Below are 18095 nucleotides of genomic sequence, written 5' to 3'. Positions count from 1 at the left end.
GCGGGGCCTTCAGTATTCTACTTCTCCTGAGCAACCCCTGAGTCACACCCACTATCTTATAATATTCAGTTTCTAATCTTTCAATTTTTTCATCTGCTATCCTTTTCTTATGATTATGAGCTAACTTATCTTTGTTGTTGTTTTAAGACAGGCTCTCTCTGTGAGCCCTGGCTGTCCTGGTGCTGGTTATGTAGACCAGGCTGGCCTGGAACTCGTAGAAATCTTCCTGCCTCTGCTTCTCAACTGTTTGTATTAAAGGTGTTGGCTACCAACCTGGCCATGGGTTTGATATTCTAAGTGTTTTAAAATGTCATACCAGTATGTATTGTGTTTTGATGGAGTCGACCATGCACCTCAACATTTCTCCCTCACCCTCTCTTGCTGGTTTCCCTTCTCACTGACCTGATCTTTTCAATTTCTTCTGTGACATGTTAGTTGTTAAAAATCCACTGCTTTTTCTTACATCCTAACTTTCTGTTGTCTTCCTCCCATGTAGCTCCATTTTTGTTTCTCATATTCTTGGGATGGTACCAGGGGCCACACCACTAAAGAAACCTGACTCTTCCTCTTCCGTAGATCTCAGATGTCAATTGCTCTTGATCTATAGGTGAGGTTTTCTTCCAGTCTCCCAGTTTATAGGGGACATGTGGAAGTAACCACAACCACTGTGAGCTCAGATGTGCAACTGTGTTGCAGTTTCAGAACAGAGAATCTTGTAGTCATCCACCACCTCTGAGTCTTACAAATGTTCAACTTCCTGTTTAGTAATGATCCCAAGGCAGGAATGTGTCCCATGGGGAAAATTCTCTAACTTAACATCACTTCAAAGGATGGAGCCAGGGCACACACATGTTCTGTTTGTACATGGATGATGAGAGAGAGGTCACTGAGTATTTTCCCCCTTTGTTGCTGAGTACAGCAGATACCTTTAATTTCCTTTCTATCAATGTCAATAGGAATAACTACTATCTTGTAGGCCTGTCTATACATGTCCTTTAGCAAATCAGGAAAATGCTCAGTAGGTAGAGTGTGTGACATTCTTAGATGTCAGTGTTCGATCCCCAGTGATGCGTAAATCTGATGCTGTGGTTCACGTCTTTGACATCAGGATTTAGGAGGTAGAGTTAAGAGTATCAGGACTTTAAGGAAACCCTTATTTTGCAGTTTTTTTTTTTTTGTCAGTCTGGGCTATATCAGACACAGAAAGGGAAAGAAAAAGTCCTCTAGAGTATGTGGTGAACATGATCAAATATATTTTACACATGTAATTTTCTTCAAAGAAATAATAAAATTATATTTAGTATAAGGCTCCCACCCTGGGGAATTGTCCCAAGTATTTCATCATATCCATTTCTAAGGGACATTCCTATCTCAGTCCCCACATCTCTTGCACCCGTATGCCAAGTGTGTCACATGGCTAGAGTGTCTCTCTCCTATTGATTTCATGGGCAGCTCTATCTCTTGACCTGAGAATAAGTAATTGGGCCATGCCATTTGGACCAGTCAGAGTTGCATTGAGTGCTGTGAGCTCATTTACCTCTCTCTCCCACAGGCATCATTGTCAGTGAGAAGAGGTGCTGCCCTCTCCTGGTTGTGTGTGGTGTTCCTGCAGAGCATGCAGCTGGTTTGTATGCTGAAGTGTTAGTATTTGCCTTTACAGTAAGTTGTTCTCTACCTTCTTTTTAACACATGTAAATCTTATCTGAGTTCTTCCTATATGGTTCAAACCTTAGTAATATTTGGTTGTAGGAGCACTCAGAAAACTAAGTTGTCCTGTGACATTTGTCTGTGCCATTTGTCTCTTTTGGGAAGCCTTAGATAATAAGTTTTGGTATGCAGAAATAGACTAGCTAAGATGTAAGAATAATATATAAGTGGTTTGTGAAGTAAAGGTAAGGCAGTTCACCAGAAGCTGGCTCCCCTGTCCCTGCAAAGGCGAAAATTTTTCCTGCAGTGATCTTTATATTTAAAGTTGATTAATTTATAAAAGTTTCCATTTCCGCCCCTCCTCCCAACACCTTCCCACTCCCTCCACACCCTCTCCTCCTCCCTCTCCATCCCTAAGAGCAGTCAGGGTTTCCTGCCCTATGGGAAGTTCAAGTTCCTCCCCCCTCCCTCCAGGTCCAAGAAGGAGAGTATCCAAACAGACTGGATCCCCAAAATCCAGTATATGCAGAGGAAACAAGTCCCAGTGTCATTGTCAATGGCTTTTCAGACAGCTCCCATGTCAGCCACATTCAAGGAATCCGGCAACATTCAGAGAATCTGGTTGGATCACGTGCTCGTTCAGTCCCAGTCCAACTGGCCTTGGTGAGCTCACATTAGATCAGTCCCCTTGTATCAGTAGGTGAACGCACTCCTCACGGTCCTGCCTTTCTTGTTCATGTTCTCCCTCCTTCTGCTCCTCATTTAGACCTTGGGGGTCTCAGCCCAGTGCTCCAATGCGGGTCTTTGTCTCAATCTCCATCTATCAACGGGTGAAGGTTCCCTCTGGTCTTGCCTTCTTTGCTCACGTTCTTTTTCCTTCTGCTTCTCGTTTGGACCTAGGGAGTTAAGTCCAGTGTTCCAATGTGGGTCTCTGTCTCTGTCTCCATCCATCGCCAGATGAAGGTTCTACGGTGATATGCAAAATATTCATCAGTATGGTTATGGGCCAAGGCCGGTTCAGGCACCCTCTCCTCTGTCCAGAGAACAATCTGGGGATCTCTCCTTGGACCTGGGATCCCCTTTATAATCAAGTCTCTTGTAAACCCTAAAATGACTCCCTTAGTTGAGATATATACTTCCCTGATCCCATATCCATCCTTCCTCCCTCCTCCCATCCCAATCACCCGAGCTTTCCCCATTCCTCCCCTGTTCCCTTCTCTCTAACCCTCTCCCCTTCCAACAACCCCCCACCCCCCATGCACCCGAGGTTACCCGGCCCTCTTGTCTACTTCCAATCTCCAGGAGGATAACTACATGATTTTCTTCAGATTCAACTTCTTTTTTTTTGAAAGTAATTTTATTAAATTATAAAAGTTTCCATTTACGCCCCTCTTCCCAACACCCTCCCACTCCCCCCACTCCCTCTCCTCCTCCCTCTTCGTCCCTAAGGGCAGTCAGGGTTTCCTGCCCCGTGGGAAGTTCAAGTTCCTCCTCCGTCCCTCCAGGTCCAGGAAGGTGAGTATCCAAACAGACTGGATCCCCAAAATCCAGTATATGCAGAGGAAACAAGTCCCAGTGTCATTGTCAATGGCTTTTCAGAAAGACTCCGGGCCAGCCACATTCAGAGAATCCGGCAACATTCAGAGAATCTGGTTGGATCACGTCCTCGTTCAGTCGCAGTCCAACTGGCCTTGGTAAACTCTCATTAGATCCGTCCCCTTGTATCAGTGGGTGATAGCATCCCTCGCAGTCCTTATTTCCTTTTTCATTTTCTTCGTCCTTCTGCTCCTCATTTGGACCTTGGGGGGCTCAGTCCGGTGCTCCAATGTGGGTCTCCGTCTGTATCGCCATCCATCGCCAGATGAAGGATCTATGGTGATAAGCAAAATATTCATCGGTATGGTTATGGGCCAAGGCCGGTTCAGGCACCCTCTCCTCTGTACAGAGAACAATCTGGGGATCTCTCCTTGGACCTGGGATCCCATATATAATCAAGTCTCCTGTAAACCCTAAAATAACTCCCTTAGTTGAAATATATTCTTGCCTGATCCCATATCCATCCTCCCTCCCTCCCCCCCCATCCCAGTCAACCGAGCTTTTCCCATTCCTCCCCTACTCCCTTCTCTCTAACCCTCTCCCCTTCCAACAACCCTCCCACCCCCCCACCCCATGCACCCAAGGTTACCTGGTACTCTTGACTATTTCATACCTCCTGGCGGATAGCTAAATAATCTTCATCAGGTTCATCTTCTTATTTAGCTTCTCTAGGATCACGAATAATAGGCTCAAAGACCTTTAATTATGGTTAGAATCCACTTATGAGTGAATACATACCGTGTTCCTCTTTTTGGGTCTGGCTTACCTCACTCAGTAAAGCGTTTTCTATGTCCATCCATTTGCATGCAAAATTCAAGATGAAAGTAGATCCATACCTATCACCATGCACAAAACTCAGGTCCAAATGGATTAAAGACATCAACATTAATCCATCCACTTTGAACCTGATAGAAGAGAAAGTAGGAAGTAATCTACAAGATATAGGCACAGGAGGCCTCTTCCTAAGTAGGACCCCAGTAGCACAGACAATAAGAGAAACAATGAATAAATGGGATCTACTGAAACTGAGAAGCTTCTGTAAAGCAAAGGACACTGTCAGTAAGACAAAAAGGCTACCTTCTGACTGGGAGAAGATCTTCACCAACCACTCATCAGACAAAGGTCTGATCTCCAAAATATACAAAGAACTCGAGAAACTAGACACTAAAACTCTAATTAACCCAATTAAAAAATGGGGTACTGAACTGAACAGAGAATTCACAACAGATGAACTTCGAATGGCCAGAAGACACTTAAGGTCGTGCTCAACCTCCTTAGCCATCAGGGAAATGCAAATCAAAACCACTTTGAGATACCATCTTACACCTGTCAGAATAGCTAAAGTCAGATTCACCTTCTTATTGAGCTTCTCTAGGATCATGAATAATAGGCTCAAAGACCTTTAATTATGGCTAGAATCCACTTATGAGTGAATACATACCATATTCCTCTTTTTGGGTCTGGGTTACCTCACTCAGTAAAGCATTTTCTATGTCCATCCATTTGCATGCAAAATTCAAGATGTCATTGTTTTTTACCGCTGAGTAAAACTCTAATGTATATATGTTCCACACCTTTTTAAACCATTCTATTGAGGGGCACCTAGGTTGTTTCCAGGTTCTGGCTATTACAAATAGTGCTGCTATGAACATAGTTGAATAAATGCTTTTGTAGTATGATAGGGCATCTCTTGGGTATATTACCAAGAGTGAAACTGCTGGGTCCTGAGGGAGGTTGACTCCCAGTTTCCTGAGAAACCACCACACTGATTTCCACAGTCGCTGCACAAGTTTGCATTCCCACCAACAATGGATGAGTGTTCCCCTCTCTCCACATCCTCTCCAGAATAGGCTATCATTGGTGTTTTTGACTTTAACTAATCTGACCGGTGTAAAATTGTATCTCGTAGTTGTTTTTTCCTCTATGGACCTGAGTGAAACGACACACCAACACCTGATCTGGTGAGATAAACTCCACGTGATGAACTTGCCTCAGATGACTGACAGCCTCACATGGCTTCTCATCAGTCCTCTCTCACACAGATGGGTTATTTGTAGAGTTCCAGCAGAGACATCACATTTGTTGGTGGATATGAACTCCCCAGGATGTAGTGTCATGATAGGGTCTTCTCCCACCTTTTCCCATGGCCCCCTTCCATGGCACTCCATATGCACCACAATGACTGACCACGTAGTCAGATAGACTCTGCTGGCTTAGCCCTTTAATCCCATGTGTCCATCAGAGTTTACCAGCTGAGGACAATTGCTGTTGCTTTTCACAAACAGCTCATGGTGAAATGTAGAAGAGTCCCTGTCTTGAATCTACCCCAGTATTAGGTGGAATCTAAGTGACTGGATCGGAAGTGCAGGCTCTATGTTTATTTGACTTCCTTTATAGTCACACTGTATCCAGTGTTTGCTATTTTGGGAACTGAGATATTTTCTATTCTTTCCCAAGTAGGTTCAGATATTGATTATTGACTTTTGATCAGATTATTTTTCAGTTCAAGGGAACACATTTAACATTATTTATTCTCTGTGAATGAAGCACACATGTCTGCACCCTTCCACACTTGCATGTGCACGCACACACAACATGCTCCTCCAGAGGATATTGTTTCAGCTTCCAATAACCACTTGATGCATCACACCATCCATAGCAACAGTTCTTAGGGACCTGATTACCATGTGTGACCTCCACAGACACCAGGATAGATATACACTGAGACAAACCACCAGTATACATAATATTAATTAAATTAATATTTAAAATTCTGATAAAATGTCCCTTATAAAGGTGTTCATCTGCTTTTTTCTTAGTTGATTCCAGAAACAGTCAAATTGTTACCCAAGAAGATCATCACAGCTGGCCTTTGTATTCTCTTGACAATTTTCCAATTTTGACATTGATGCCTCATTGAAAGCTCTCTCTGAAGGTTTCTTGTTTCATGGGAAAGAGACAAATAACGAATATTTTTAGCAAAAATTTCACTCTTTTGTTAGAGCCCATGGGTCCCAAGTTAGATAACTATTTTCCCTAACTGGACTGCTATGGAGCCTCAAGGAATAACCGGACACATTTACAGCATCATCACGGAAGGGCAGGCATCTCAGGCTTCTCTCCTCTGCATTTTTCTACTTTTTCCAGACCCTTCATTCTACATTAAATCTGAGTTGTCCTTGTTGCAGCCAGATGAGGACCTGGTGACCTTATCAATATGCTTCTCCCATGATTGTCTAAAACTGTACATGGCCCTAGGAATATAATGTCAATGAGTGGATGGGGCAGTCATCAGAGTCCTGTGTCCTAGACAACTCACCAGGAACATGGGCAGGATCCTTACAACCTTGTGAATTCCCTGTTAAAAGAGGAGCTTGTTAAAAACCTATGTATGTTTTGTCCTGCTAAGGATAATGATTTCAAGAGCTAAGGCTTATGATTTTTGTTTTGATAGTATAAAATTATCATATATGCTTTTACCCTTTTTGTTTGCTTTTACATTTTTAAATTGAATAGACTTTTTTATACAGTATATTCTAGTTATGAGTTCTTCCCCTCCAACTACTCCATGTTCCTTCACACCACACTAACCACTCAAATCTATGTCCTGTCTTTGCCTCTCTTATTAGGAAATAGAGTAATTTAAATAGTAGTCATAATCCTTTGATTTACAGCTAGTATCCATTTATGTTTGAGTACATACTATGTTCATCTTTCTGGGTCTGTATTACCTCACTCAGGATGTTTTCTCTAGTTCCATTCATTTGCATGTAAATTTCATGTTGTTATTGTTTTTTACCTATGAGTAGTACTCCTTTTTGTAAATTAACTACATTTTCTTTATCTATTCTTCAGTTCACCTAGGATGTTTCCAGGTTCTGGATATGACAAATATGGCTGTTATGAGCATAGTTGAACAAATGCCCTTGTAGTATGATTGAGCCTACTTTGGGTATACCCAAGATGATGTTGCTGGGTCCTGAGGTAGGTTGATTCCCAGTTTTCTGAGAAACTGCAAAACAGATTTTCTTTTTTTTTGCTTTATATTTCTTTTATTTCTTTTTTTAAAGTTTATTAAATTATAAAAGTTTCCATTTACACCCCTCCTCCCAACACCCTCCCACTTCCCACACGCCCTCTCCTCCTCCCTCTCCATCCCTAAGAGTAGTCAGGGTTTCCTGCCCTGTGGGAAGTTCAAGTTCCTCCCCATTCCCTCCAGGTCCAGGAAGGTGAGTATCCAAACAGACTGGATCCCCAAAATCCAGTATATGCAGAGGAAACAAGTCCCAGTGTCATTGTCAATGGCTTTTCAGAAAGACTCCGGGCCCGCCACATCCAGGGAATCCGGCCACATTCAGAGAATCTGGTTAGATCACGTACTCATTCAGTTCCAGTCCAGCTGGCCTTGGTGAACTCTCATTAGATCAGTCTCCTTGTATCAGTGGGTGATGGCGCCCGTCGCAGTCCTGATTTCTTTTTTCATTTTCTTCATCCTTCTGCTCCTCCTTTGGACCATGGAGGGTTCCGTCCGGTGCTCCAATATGGGTCTCCGTCTGTATCGCCATCCAATGTCTGATGAAGGTTTCCTCTGCTCTTGCCCTCTTTGTTCACGTTCTCCTTCCTTCTGCCTCTCCTTTGGACCTAGGGAGCTAGGTCCAGTGTTTCGACGTGGGTCTCCGCCACCATCTCCCTCCATCGCCAGATGAGGGTTCTATGGTGATATGCAAAATGTTCATCAGTATGGTTGTGGGCCAAGGCCGGTTCAGGCACCCTCTCCCCTGTCCAGAGAACAATCTGGGGATCTCTCCTTGGACCTGGGATCCCCTTTATACTCAAGTCTCTTGTAAACCATAAAATGACTACCTTAGTTGAGGTATATACTTCCCTGATCCCATATCTATCCATTCTCCCTCCCCCCCATCCCAGTCCCCCGATCTTTCCCCATTCCTCCTCTACTCCCTTCTCTCTAACCCTCTCCCCTTCCAACAGCCCCCCCCACCCCCCCCATGTACCTGAGGTTACCTGGCACTCTTGTCTATTTCCAATCTCCAGGAGGATAGCTACATGATTTTCGTCAGTTTCAACCTTCTTATTCAGCTTCTCTAGGATCACAAATTCTAGACTCAAAGACCTTTAACTATGGCTAGAAACCACTTATGAGTGAGTACATACCATATTCCTCTTTTTGGGTCTGGGTTACCTCACTCAGTAAAGCGTTTTCTATTTCCATCCATTTGCATGCAAAATTCAAGATGTCATTGTTTTTTTACCACTGAGTAAAACTCTAATGTGTATATGTTCCACACCTTCTTTAGCCATTCTTCTATTGAGGGGCACCTAGGTTGTTTCCAGGTACTGGCTATTACAAATAATGCAGCTATGAACATAGTTGAACAAATACTTTTGTAGTATGATAGGGCATCTCTTGGGTATATTCCCAAGAGAGGAATTGCTGGGTCCTGAGGGAGGTTGACTCCCAGTTTCCTGAGAAACCACCACACTGATTTCCACAGTGGCTGCACAAGTTTGCATTCCCACCAACAATGGATGAGTGTTCCCCTCTCTCCACATCCTCTCCAGCATAGGCTATCATTGGTGTTTTTGAGTTTGGCTATTCTGACAGGTGTAAGGTGATATCTCAAAGTTGTTTTGATTTGCATTTCCCTGATCGCTAAGGAGGTTGAGCATGACCTTAAGTGCCTTTTGACCATTTGAGTTCATCTGTTGTGAATTCTCTGTTCAGTTCAGTACCCCATTTTTTAATTGGGTTAATTAGAGTTTTAGTGTCTAGTTTCTTGAGTTCCTTGTATATTTTGGAGATCAGACCTTTGTCTAATGAGGGGTTTGTGAAGATCTTCTCCCAGTCCGAAGGTAGCCTTTTGGTCTTACCGACAGTGTCCTTTGCTTTACAGAAGCTTCTTAGTTTCAGTAGGTTCCATTTATTCATTGCTTCTCTTATTGTCTGCGCTCCTGGGGTTCTACCTAGAAAGTGGTCTCCTGTGCCTATATCTTGTAGACTACTTCCCACTTTCTCTTCTATCAGGTTCAAATTGGACAGATTAAAGTTGATGTCTTTAATCCATTTGGACCTGAGTTTTGTGCATGGTGATAGATATGGATCTATTTTCATTCTTCTACAGGTTGACATCCAGTTGTGCCAGCACCATTTGTTAAAGATGCTTTCCTTCTTCCATTGTATACCTTTAGCTCCCTTGTCAAATATCAGGTGTTCATACGTTTGTGGGTTAAAACCCGGGTCTTCTATTCGATTCCATAGGTCGACTTCTCTGTTGTTATGCCAATACCAAGCTGTTTTCAATACTGTTGCTCTGTAATAGAGTTTGAAGTTAGGGATGGTAATGCCTCCAGAAGTTCCTTTATTGTATAAGATTGTTTTGGCTATCCTGGGTTTTTTGTTTTTCCATATAAACTTGATTATTGTTCTTTCAAGGTCTGTGAAAAAGTTTGATGGGATTTTGATGGTAATTGCATTGATTCTATAGATTGCTTTTGGTAGAATTGCCATTTTTACTATGTTGATTCTCCCAATCCAAGAGCAGGGGAGGTCTTTCCATTTTCTGGTATCCTCCTCAATTTCTTTCTTCAAGGACTTAAAGTTCTTGTCAAATAGGTCTTTTACTTCCTTGGTTAGAGTAACCCCAAGATATTTTATGCTATTTGTGGCTATCATGATAGGTGATGTTTCTCTGATTTCCCTCTCTACTTCTTTTTTTTTTTAGTAATTTTATTAAATTATAAAAGTTTCAATTTCCGCCCCACCTCCCAACACCCTCCCACTCTCCCCACTCCCCCTCCGCCTCCCTCTTCGTCCCTAAGGGCAGACAGGGTTTCCTGCCCTGTGGGAAGTTCAAGCTTATCCCCCTCCCTCCAGGTCCAGGAAGGTGAGAATCCAAACAGACTGGATCCCCAAACTCCAGTATATGCAGAGGTTCAACTTTGGTATATGGTACTTATCTAAAAAGATGTCCATTTCTTTAACATTTTCCAACTTTGTGGCATATAAACTTTCGTAGTAAGATCTAATGATTCTCTGAATTTCCTCTGTGTCTGTGGTTATGTCCCTCTTTTCATTTCTGATCTTATTAATTTGCATGTTCTCTCTCTGCCGTTTGATTTATTTGGTTAGGGGTTTGTCAGTCTTGTTGATTTTCTCCAAGAACCAGCTTTTTGATTCATTGATTCTTTGGATTGTTTTCTGTGTTTCTATTTTGTTGATTTCAGCCCTCAGTTTGATTATTTCCAGTCTTCTAGACCTCCTGGGTGAATCAGCTTCTTTTTTTTCTAGAGCTTTCAAGTGTGCTGTTAAGTCTCCAATGTGTGCTTTCTCCGTTTTCTTTAAATGGGCACTTAGTGCCATGAACTTTCCTCTTAGCACTGCTTTCATAGTGTCCCATAGGTTTGAGTATGTTGTGTCTTTATTTTCATTAAATTCAAGGAAGACTTTAATTTCTTTCTTTATTTCTTCCTTGACCCAGGGGTGATTCAGTAGTTGACTGTTCAGCTTCCATGTGTTTGTTGGCTTCCTGGGGGTAGCACTGTTGTTGAATTCTACCTTTAATCCATGGTGGTCTGACAAGACACAGGTGGTTACTAATATTTTTTTGTATCTGTGTAAGTTTGCTTTGTTACCGAGTATGTGGTCAATTTTCGAGAATGTTCCATGAGCTGCAGAGAAGAAGGTATATTCTTTCCTATTTGGGTGGAATGTTCTATAGATGTCTGTTAAGTCCATTTGATTCAACACCTCCAATAATTCTCTTATTTCTCTGTTAGGTTTCTGTCTGATTGACCTGTCCATTGGTGAGAGAGGAGTGTTGAAGTCTCCTACTATTATTGTGTGTGGTTTGATGACTGCCTTGAATTCTAGAAGTGTTTCTTTTACATAAGTGGGTGCCTTTATATTAGGGGCATAGATATTCAGGATTGAGACTTCCTCCTGATGAATTGTTCCTGTTATACATATAAAATGTCTGTCTCCATCTCTTCTGACTGATTTTAGTTTGAAATCAATTTTGTTGGAAATTAGAATTGTCACACCGGCTTGTTTCTTAGGTCCATTTGCTTGAAAAACCTTTTTCCAACCCTTAACTCTGGGTAGATGTCTGTCTTTGTGGTTGAGGAGTGTTTCTTGTAAACAGCAGAATGTTGGATCCTGTTTTCGTATCCAATCTCTTAGTCTGTGCCTTTTTATAGGTGAATTGAGTCCATTAATATTAAGTGATATTAATGATCAGTGGTTTTGACTCTGGTTATTATTATTTTTTGTTTGTTTGTTTAATAGAGTTTGTATGTTTCCCTTCTTTGAATTAAGCTCGTGAAGGGTCACTAGATGTCTGAGTTATTGTAGGTAATGTTGGCAATGTTGGATTCTTTGGGTTGCGATTTTCCTTCTATTACTTTCATTAAGGCTGGGTTTGTGGCTACGAATTGTTTAAATTTGTTCTTATCTTGGAATATTTTGTTTTCTCCATTGATAGTGAATGATAGCTTGGCTGGGTATAGTAGTCTGGGTTTGCATCCATGGTCTCTTAGTTTCTGCAGTACCTCTATCCAGGACCTTCTGGCTTTGATGGTTTCCATAGAGAAGTCCGGTGTAAGTCTTATAGGTTTACCTTTATAAGTTACTTGCCCTTTTTCCTTTGCAGCTCTTAATATTCTTTCTTTAATCTGTATGTTTTGTGTTTTGATTATTATATGGCGAGGGGATGTTTTCTTTTGATCAAGTCTATTCGGTGTTCTGTATGCTTCTTGAACTTTCATAGGAACATTATTCTTTAGGTTGGGAAAGTTTTCTTTTTTTTTCCTCAAAGTTTATTAAAATACAAAAAATACAAATGTCTCCAATTCTGCCCCTCCTCCCAGAACCCTCCCACTCCCCCCACTCCCTCCCCTCCTCCCTCTCCATCCCCAAGAGCAGTCAGGTTCTCCTGCCCTGTGGGTAGTTCAAACTCCTCCCCCCTCCCTCCAGGTCCAGGAAGGTGAGCATCCAAACAGAGTGGATCCCAAAAATCCAGTATATGCAGAGGAAAGAAGTCCCAGTGTCATTTCAGAAAAACTCCGGGCCAGCCCTATTCAGAGAAACCGGCCTCATTCAGAGGATCTGGCTGGATCACGTGCTCACTCATTCCCAGACAACTGGCCTTGGTGAACTCTCATTAGATCAGTCCCCTTGTATCAGTGGGTGGTTGCATCCCTCGCAGTCCTGATTTCCTTTTTCATTTTCTTCCTGCTTGTGCTCCTCATTTGGACCTTTGGGGACTCATTCCGGTGCTCCAGTGTGGGTCTCCGTCTGTATTGCCATCCATTGTCGGATGAAGGTTCGCTCTGATCTTGCCTTCCTTGCTCACGTTCTCTTTCCTTCTGCTTCTCGTTTGGACCTAGGGAGTTAAGTCCAGTGTTACAAAGTGGGTCTCTGTCTCCATCTCCATCCATTGCCAGATGAAGGATCTATTGTGATATGCAAAATATTCATCAGTATGGTTATGGGCCAAGGCCAGTTCAGGCACCCTCTCCTCTGTCCAGAGAACATTCTGGGGATCTCTCCTTGGACCTGGGATCCCATTTATAATCAAGTCTCTAGTAAACTCTAAACTGACTCCCTTAGTTGAGATATATTCTTACCTGATCCCATATCTATCCTTCCTCCCTCCCTCTCTCCCAGTCCCCCAGCATTCCCCATTCCTCCCCTGCTCCCTTCTCTCTAACCCCCTCCCCTTCCCACGACCCTCCCACCCCCCAATGCATCCGAGGTTACCTGGGACTCTTGTCTATTTCCAATCTCCAGGAGGAAAACTACCTGAATTTACTTCAGGTTCACCCTCCTATCCAGCCTCTCTAAGATCACGAAAAATAGGCTCAAAGACCTTTAATTATGGCTAGAATCCACTTATGAGTGAATACATACCAAATTCCTCTCTTTGGGTATGGTTTACCTGACTCAGTAAAACGTTTTCTTTTTATTATTTTTATTATTATTTGCTATTATTTTTTAATTTTTAAATTTTTTTTAATTTTTTAAAAAATTTTTACTGGGAACCCCTCCAGAATCAAGTCTCTTGCAACCCCTAAAATGGCCCCGTTAGCTGAGATATACACCTCCCTGCTCCCACAACCATCCTTCCTCCCTCCCCCCATCCCATTCCCCCAAGCCATCCCCAATCCTCCCCCTCTCCCCTCTCCCTGACCATCTTTCCTTACTTCCAGCCCCCCACCCCCCATGCACCCGAGTTTGCCTGGCAATCTTGCCTAGTTCCACTATCCAGGAGGATAACTATATGATTTTCTTCAGGTTCACCTTCTTATTTAGCTTCTCTAGGATCACAAATTATAGACTCAAAGACCTTTAATTATGGTTAGAATCCACTTATGAGTGAATACATACCATATTCCTCTTTTTGGGTCTGGTTTATCTCACTCAGTAAAGCGTTTTCTATGTCCATCCATTTGCATGCAAAATTCAAGATGTCATTGTTTTTTACCGCAGAGTAAAACTCTAATGTTTATATGTTCCACACCTTCTTTAACCACTCTTCTATTGAGGGGCACCTAGGTTGTTTCCAGGTTCTGGCTATTACAAATAGTGCTGCTATGAACATAGTTGAATAAATGTTTTTGTAGTATGATAGGGCATTTCTTGGGTATATTCCCAAGAGAGGAATTGCTGGGTCCTGAGGGAGGTTGACTCCCAGTTTCTTGAGAAACAGTCACACTGATTTCCACAGTGGCTGCACAAGTTTGCATTCCCACCAACAATGGATGAGTGTTCCCCTCTCTCCACATCCTCTCCAGCATAGGCTATCATTGGTGTTTTTGAGTTTAGCTATTCAGACAGGTATAAGATGTTATCTCAAAGTTGTTTTGATTTGCATTTTCCTGATTGCTAAGGGGGTTGAGCATGACCTTAAGTGTCTTTTGGCCATTCGATATTCTTCTGTTGAGAATTCTCTGTTCAGTTTAGTACTCCATTTTTTAATTGGGTTAATTAGAGTTTTAGTGTCAAGTTTCTTGAGTTCTTTGTATACTTTGGAGATCAGACCTTTGTCTGATGAGGGGTTGGTGAAGATCTTCTTCCAGTCGGAAGGTAGCCTTTTTGTCTTAATGACAGTGTCCTTTGCTTTACAGAAACTTCTCAGTTTCAGGAGGTCCCATTTATTCATTGTTTCTCTTATTGTCTGTGCTACTAGGGTTCTACCTAGAAAGTGGTCTCCTGTGCCCATGTCTTGTAGACTACTTCTCACTTTCTCTTCTATCAGGTTCAATGTGTTCAGATTAATGTTGAGGTCTTTAATCCATTTGAACTTGAGTTTTGTGCATGGTGATAGATATGGATCTATTTTCATTCTTCTTCATGTTGACATCCAGTTGTGCCAGCATCATTTGTTAAAGATGCTTTCTTTCTTCCAGTGTATAATTTTAGCTCCTTTGTCAAAAAATCAGATGTTCATAGATTTCTGGATTAATATTCAGGTCTTCAATTCGATTCCATTGGTCAACATCTCTGTTTTCATGCCAATACCAAGCTGTTTCATTACTGTAACTCTGTAATAGAGGCTGAAGACAGGGATGGAAATGCCTCTGGAAGTACTTTTATTATATAGGATTGTTTTGGCTATCCTTGGTTTTTTGTTTTTCCATATAAAGTTGATTATTGTTCTCTCAAGATCTGTGAAGAATTTTGTTGGGAATTTGATGGGGATTGCATTGAATCTATAGATTGCCTTTGGTAGAATTGCCATTTTTACTATGTTGATCCTACCCATCCTAGAGCATGGGAGATCCTTCCATTTTCTGGTGTCCTCTTCAATTTTTTCTTCAATGCCTTAAAGTTGTTGTCAAGTAGATCTCTCACTTCCTTGATGAGAGTTACCCCAAGATACTTTATGCTATTTGTGGCCATCGTAAAAGGTGAAGCTTCTCTGAATTCCTTCTCTGAATCTCTATACTTTGTGTATAGGAGGGCTCCTGATTTTCTTTAGTTGATCTTGTAACCTGCCACATCACTGAAGCTATTTACCAGCTGTAGGAGTTCTTTCGTAGAGTTTTTTTTTTCTCGTAGAGTTTTTTGGGTCACTAATATACACTATCATACCATCTGCAAATAACAAAAGTTTAACTTCTTTCTTTCGGATTCGAATTCCTTGGATCTTCTTATGTTGTCTTATTGCTGTAGCTAGAACTTCAAGCACTATGTTTAAGAGATATGGTGAGAGTGGATAGCCTTGTCTTGTTCCTGATTTTAGTGGAATGGCTTTGAGTTTCTCTCCATTTAATTTGATATTAGCTGTTGGCTTCCTATATATTGCTTTTATTATATTTGGCTATGATCCTTGTATCCCTAACCTCTCCAAGACCTTTATTATAAAGGGGTGTTGAATTTTGTCAAATGCTTTTTACACATCTAATGAAAAGATCATATGGTTTTTTTCAGTTTATTTATATTATGGATTACATTGATAGATTTTCATATGTTGAACCAGCCCTGCATCTCTAGTATAAAGCCTACTTGACCATAATGGATATTTTTTTAATGTGTTCTTTGATTCTGTTTGCCAGAATTTATTGAGAATATTTGCAACTCAGCAAGTTAATTTCCACATACCCAAACCTTTTATCTGAATCTCCCCAAAAGAGACAAGTTCCAAAGCAAATCTTGTACCAGAATATCTCTGTTTTCTGATTTATGCATAGTTTTGCATTGGTTTGAATCTTTCAGGAAAAACTCAGATAAGATTTACACACTTCAAACAGAGGGATGTGAACACAAAAGGCAACAATCACAATAGTTCAGTCAAAGCCAAGGGTTAACACTGGGGTATACAAGCCAGCTGCAATGCTCTGCAGGAACACTGCACACAACCAGCAGAGAGCAGCACCTCTTCTCATTGTCAATGAGGCCTGTGGTTAAGGAGGTGTGAATGAGCTCTCAGCACTCAGTAAAACTCCTACTGGTTCAAATGGAATGACCCATCACTTAAATCAGGTCAGGAACAACAACTGCCAAAGAAATCAATAGGAAGGAGACAATGTAGCCATGTACTTGGCATGAGAACTCTCAAGGGGGGAATGAAAGCAGGGTCTGGGATGGAAATATCTCCTTGGAAATGGATGAGGTGAAATACTTGGTACATACACCCAATGTGGGAGCTTTACAGCAAATATATTTTCATTATTTATTGAAGGTTATTAGATGCATGAAATATGGTTGATCATGTTCATCACATACTCCACAGGAATTTTTCTTTCCTTTTATGAGATAAGACTTGACATAGTTCAGGCTGACCTGAAACTCATTGCATTATAAGAATTTCCTTAAAACCGTGGTACTCTTACCTCTACTTCCTGATTGCTGAAGTCCAAGACTTGAGTCCCAGCATCAAATGTATGCAGTACTGGGGATTAAACCCAGACATCTAAGAATGTCATACAAGGACTCTATGAACTGAACATTTTTCTGATTTAGCAAAGGACATACATAGAGAGACTTACAAGATGGTAATTATTCATATTAACATTTATACAAAGAAGAAATTAAAGGTGTCTTTTAGGCTCTGTAACTAAAAAGGAAAATACTCCGTGACCTTTATCTCATTCTCTATGTGACAACCAGGACTTTTGTGTGCCCTGGGCACAATCTTTGAAGTGATGAAAGGTAAAAGAATTGTCCCCATGTGACACATTCATGACACAGAATCTTTACTGAAGAGAATGTTGAAAGAATGTAAGAGGCAGAGGTGATAGATGATGTCAATAAACAGTTTTCTGGACACTGAAGAGTAGTGGATCATCTGAGTTCAGAGTGATTGTAAGGATATCTACAAGCCCAATGTAAGTTCAATGCACAATACATCCAGCATGGGGATGGGGGATAGGCACAAAGTCCTATCCATAGAATAAGAGATATTGGCATTGATGCCTACTGGGAGAGGGAAAGCCAGTTATCTTCAATGGTGTGGCCCCAGATACTATGTCCAAGATTATGAGAAGCACAAATTGAACTGCATGGGATGAAGAGAACAGAAAGTTTGGTAAGTAAGACAGGAAAGTGGATTTTCAACAATTACCAAGACCCAGAAGGAATACAAACAAAACAAGTCAGTGAGGAGGGATCCAATAAGAGAGGGTAAGGAGGAAGGGGAAGGGTAGAGGGTAAACTCATCCAAGACACAATGCATATTGATGTGACATTTTCAAACAAGCCATGAACTAAACCCATGGCCACATGTGGTGGCCCACATTTAATCTAAACAGAAAGCAGTGGTGGAGAATTTCTGTGAGTTCCCGACCATCCCCTCCTACATAACCAGCTCCAGGACAGCCAGGGTTCCACTGTGAGAACCTGTTTCTAATCAACATCAGTAATAATTAAACATATAAGCATAAGAAAAATTTAGCATGTGAAATAAATTTAAAGTAAGATCAGAAATTGAAAATTGCAGGAGAAAGTGGCTGTGATTCAAGGGTGGAGTATGGCTCAGGAGAAGTAGAATACTGGAGGCCCTGCCCTCAGTACCTAGAACCAAAAGTAAAGGGAAATAAACTATGTTTATTGAACTTTCTTTTTCAACTAGGTGGTGGAACAGACACCAAGATGGAGATCTTTGTCAATTTTGAAGTCTCTTGAATGGCAAGACCATCACCCTCGAGGGCCAACCCAGTGACTCCATGAATAGTGTCGATACTGAGAACCAAGATCACTCCTGATGATCGGTGGTTGGTATTTGCTGCCAGCAGATAGAGAGGGGCTGCACCCTGACCAACAGCAAAGTCGAGAATGTTTCCCACCCTTTACCTGGTGCTGTACATGGGTGATAATAGAGTCATTCCTTTGCCAG

The sequence above is a fragment of the Myodes glareolus genome, chromosome 1, assembly GCF_982192425.1.
Source record: "Myodes glareolus chromosome 1, mMyoGla1.1, whole genome shotgun sequence".
NCBI lineage: Eukaryota > Metazoa > Chordata > Mammalia > Rodentia > Cricetidae > Myodes > Myodes glareolus.
This window is presented reverse-complemented; position numbering follows the sequence as displayed.